Below are 5,090 nucleotides of genomic sequence, written 5' to 3' on the forward strand. Positions count from 1 at the left end.
AGATGTATTTATATTGCAAATGGATAGATTCATTCTCTTCCATCTCGCAAACAAGGTTTTTTTCTTTCTCTCAGAAGCGGAAAGGGAGAGACAGATTCTTCTTTGTTTTGCATATTAGCAAGAAGAAAAAAAATCCATTGTCATCTGTTATTCATCTATTCTATATCTTTTTAAGCATAGGAAATCTGACGGGGCTTTCATAGTATTGCTCCAAGGGTCAGAATTGAGTCTAGGAAAAAGTCTAGCCATTGTTTGCTTTTAAAGTGAAGTATGTTAATCTGTGTTTGATTCTAAATATTTTCTGAACATATTGTATATAACATTAACAGAGATGAATATTGAAAGTTCAACACTCTGCCAAGGTAAATTCCATTGTTTAAGGTGGTGACTGATCTCACATCTTAGTTTCTGCTTTAAAGAGATCAGGAAAAAAGCCATTATTTAATATAAGGTGCTTGTATCTTAAGAAGGAAAAGTAAATATTTGTTTTTTTATGATCCAATGAGATGTGGTCATTGTTAGTAATGCGATATATTTTGCATGTCTTGCTTACAAAAATGCCCTTGGAAAAAGGAAGGAAGGAAGGGGGAAAAAAAGGAAGAAAGGAAGGGAAGAAGGAGGAAAAGCAAAGAATAAAATATGATGGAAGGAAAGGAGAGAGTTTAAGGGAGAAAGAAATGAAAAAGAACTTAAGTAAAAGGTGTAGGGTCAGGGAGAAGAATTTTATATGTAAATGTATCTATCTGTATATCTATCTATCTATGTATCTACCTATCTATCTATCTATCTATATCTTTTGTGTCCTATGATTGGACTTTACTTTCTTCCTCAAGCCCCTTGTCTTTATTTTAAATCAGATAATTGAGATAAATTTATATACAATGAAACTCACCCTATTACATTGCACAGTTCCATGAATCTTGGCCAATACATTACATATAACTGTAACCACCAACACAATGAAGACATAAAACATTTCCATCAACAAATAAAAGTTCCTTTGTGATTTTTTTTTTTTTTTGCAAATAATCTTTTCTTCCTACCTCAGTTCCTGGTAACTACTGATATGTTTTCTCTCCATATAGTTTTGCCTGTTCTAAAATATTATATAAATGGAATTATGTTGTATGCAGCATTTTTTTCTGGATTCTCTCAACATAATGCTTTTGAGATTCATTCATGATATATGCATCCATTGTTCATACCTTTTTATTTATGAATACAATTTCAATGTGTGGGTATACTAAAATTTATTTGTTCTTTTACCAGTAGGTGAGCATTTAAATTGTTTCTTACTTGGGGTTGTATGCTAATTTTTCTTCAAGTACTTAATCTGCCTTCTGTTAAAATGAGACTCTCTAACTTCAGAAATGAGAGCTCTGGTAGCATAGTGCCTAAGGCACTTGACTGCTAACCAGAAAATGGCGGTTCAAACCCACCAGCCACTCCTCGGAAGGAAGATTGGGCAATCTACTTCCGTAGTGATACTGCCTCAGAAACCCAAGGAGGGGTCGCTATGAGTCAGGTCCAACTCCACAGCACATAACAACAACACAACTGCCTCAGAAAGTCACAGAAAGGGCATTTTTCTCTTGAAGTAGAATGTTTCTTCTACTTGATAATGTGTAATGAATAACAACAAGAATTTAGGGAGAAAAAAAGAAGAGTCATTAGAATTAGAATATTTCATCACATAAAGAAGAGAAGAAACCAGTTGTCATCTTGGGACCAATAACATATAGTAAATGTCAGACTTGAAACGGCTCAGAATTTCTGTGTCCAAGCTTTCTTATTTATTGAGAGAATACTAGTTGCTGCTATAGTTTTTAGGTGTTGTTGAGTCAGTTCAAACTCATAACAATGCTATATACAAAAGAATGAAACACTTCTTGGTGCTGCACTATCCTCATACTTGTTGGTAAGTTTGAGTTCATTGTTGAAGCCACTGTATCTATCAGTCTTATTGAGGGTCTTCTTTTTTTCTGACCCTTACCTTACCAAGCATGATATTCTTTTCTAGGGACTGAAGGCTCCTGATAACATGTTCAAAACACATGTGATGAAGTCTTGCCATCTTTGTTTCTAAGGAACATTTTGGCTCTACTTCCAAGACAGATTTTTTTGTTCTTTTGACAGGTATATTTAATATCCTTCACCAAGACAATAATTCAAAGACATAAATTCTTTGGTCTTCCTTATTCATTGTCCTGCTTTCCCATGCATATGAAGTGATTGGAAAACTTGAAAAAAATTAATTGAAAAAGCTTAGTCTTCAAAGTGACATCTTTGTCATCTTTGTTCTTTAACATTTTAAAGAGGTTGTTTGCAGCAGATTTGACCAATGCAATATATAATTTTGTTTCTTGACTGTTGCTCCTATAGGTGTTGATTCAGTAAGCTGAAATCCTTGACAATTTCAATCTTTTTTCCATTTATCATGATGTTGCTTATTGGTCTAGTTGTGAGGATTTTTGTTTTCTTTATGTTGATATAGATGTAGTCTTTAATCTTCATCAGTAAGTACTTCAAGTCTTCTTCATTTTCAGCAATCAAGATTGTATCATATGCACATTGTAGGTTGTTATTGAGTTTTTCCACAATCAACACCAATGGAAGCAGCAGAAGAAATCAAGAAATTGGATGTCATATTGCACTGGAAAATCTGCTGCAAAGGATGTCTTTAAAGTGCTGAAGAGAAAACATAACTTTCTGAAAACTAGGGTGCACCTAATCCAAGCCAAGATATTTTCAATAGCTTCATATGCATGTGAAAGTTGGACAATTAATAAGGAAGAGCAAAGAAGAGTTCATGCTTTTGAGTTGTGGTGTTGGTGAAGAATACTGAAAGTACCATGGACTGCCAGTAGAATGAACAAATCTTTCCTGGAGGAAGTGCAGCTGGAATGGTTCTTGGAAATGAGAATGGCCAAACTTTGTCTCACATACTTTGATCACATTGTCAGAAGGGACCCATTCCTAGAGAAGGAGATCATGCTTGACAACCTGGAAAGCCAGTGAAAGAGGGAAAGACCATCAACAGGATGGATTGGCATAGTGGCTGCAATGATGGGCTCAGTTATAGCAAGGATGGTGAGGCTGCCACAGGACTGGGCAGTGCTTTGTTCTATTGTCCATGTTGTTGTTGTTGTTGTTGTTGTTGTTATGTGCTGTCGAGTTGGACCTGACTCATAGCAACTCCTCCTTGGGTTTCCAAGGCAGTATCACTACAGAAGTAGATTGCCTCATCTTCCTTAGGGTCTCTTTAAGTGGAAACCCACTCAATGACATCTAACAACAACACCAACCACCAATCCTGATGTCATTTTCTTTCTCATATAGTCCATCTTCTTGGATTATTTTCTTTATGAGCAGATTGAATAAGTAAGGTGAAAGGATACAACCCTTATGCACACATTTCCTGATTTTACATCATGTAGTATCTTCTTTTATTAGAAATACTGCCTCTTGGTCTAGTTACAGATCTTTCATGAGAACAAAGAAGTGTACTGAAATTCCAACTTTTGCAATTTTGTTCATAATTTGTTATGGTTCACACTTTCAAATGCCTTTCCATCATCAATAAAATGCAATCTTTCTGATATTTTCTGCTTTTGGGAAATACGCATCTGACATTGGCAATGATATTCCTCATTCCACATCCTCTTCTGAGTCTGGATTGGATTTCTGCCAGTTCTTTTGTGATGTATTGCTGCAATTATTTTTGAATTATCTTTAGTAAAATTTTACTGGCATGACTAATGATATTGTTCAAAGATTTACAAATTCTGTTGCATCACCTTTCTTTGGAAAGGGCAAATATATCAAACTCTTCCAGTTGAAGCCCAGGTAATTGACTCTCAAATTTCTTGACATAGATGTTTGATCACTTTCAGCATTGTATCTATTTGTTGATACATCTCAATTGGCATTCCATCAATTCCTAGAACCTTATTTTTCACCAACACCCTCAGTGCAACTTGGACTTCTTTGTTAAATACCACCATTTTTTGATCATAAGCTACCTCCTGAAATGGTTGGACATCAATCAATTATTGTTGTTACAATGTCTCTGTGTTCTTTTGATTTTCTTTTGATGTTTCCTGTGTTACTCGATATTTTGCCCATAGAATCTTTCAGTACTAAACTTGAGACTTGAATGTTTTTCCCCATTTTTTCAGCTTGAGAAATTCTAGTGTGTTCTTCACTTTTGGTTTTCTAAGTTCAAGTCTTTACACATTTTATTCTTTGCTTTGTCTTCTTGAGCTACCCTTTGAAATCTTCTGCTCCACTCTTTACTCTGTCATTTCTTCCATTTGCTTTACCTACTCAAGTTCAAGTGCAAATCTCAGATTGCCTTCTGACACCATTTTGCTCTTTTCTTCATTTCCTTTTTCTTCATGATCGTTTACTTTCTTCATATCTGATGTCCTTGATGCCATCTCACAACTCGTCTGTCTTTGCTCATTAGTGTTCAATGCATCAAATTCATTCTTGAGATGGTTTCTAAATTCGTATGGGATATACTCAAAGTTGTACTTTGGCTTTCATGACTTTTTTTTTTTTTGGTCTGCTTCAATTTGAACTTGTATATGAGCAATTGAAGGTCTTTCTACAGTTGGTCCCTGGCCTTGTACTGACTAATGACATTGAGAATCTCCATTATCTCTTTCCACAGACATAGTGGATTTGATTCTCGCATATTCCATCCAGTGAGGTCCAAATGTATACTTATTTTGTTGAAAAGAGATATTTGTAGTGAATAAGTCAGTGATCTTGCAAAATTAGTTACACTTGTAAATATACTAAGTGTTTTACTGAAAATGCAATAACATTCAACTGTATGGATCATAACAAATTATGAAGAATTTTAACTTCATCAGTAAGTGCTTCAAGTCACCTTCACTTTCAGCAAGCAAGGTTGTGTCATTGTGAAGGATGGGAATTCCAGAATACTTAATTGTGCTCATGTGGAACCTATACATAGATCAAGAGGTAGTCTGTAGAACAGAATAAGGGGATACAACATGGTTTAAAATCAGGAAAGGTATGCATTGGGGTTGTATCCTTACACCATACTTATTTAATCTGTA

The sequence above is a fragment of the Orycteropus afer genome, unplaced genomic scaffold, assembly GCF_000298275.1.
Source record: "Orycteropus afer afer isolate SDZICR_OR568_19922 unplaced genomic scaffold, OryAfe1.0 scaffold00186, whole genome shotgun sequence".
Taxonomy (NCBI): Eukaryota; Metazoa; Chordata; class Mammalia; order Tubulidentata; family Orycteropodidae; genus Orycteropus; species Orycteropus afer.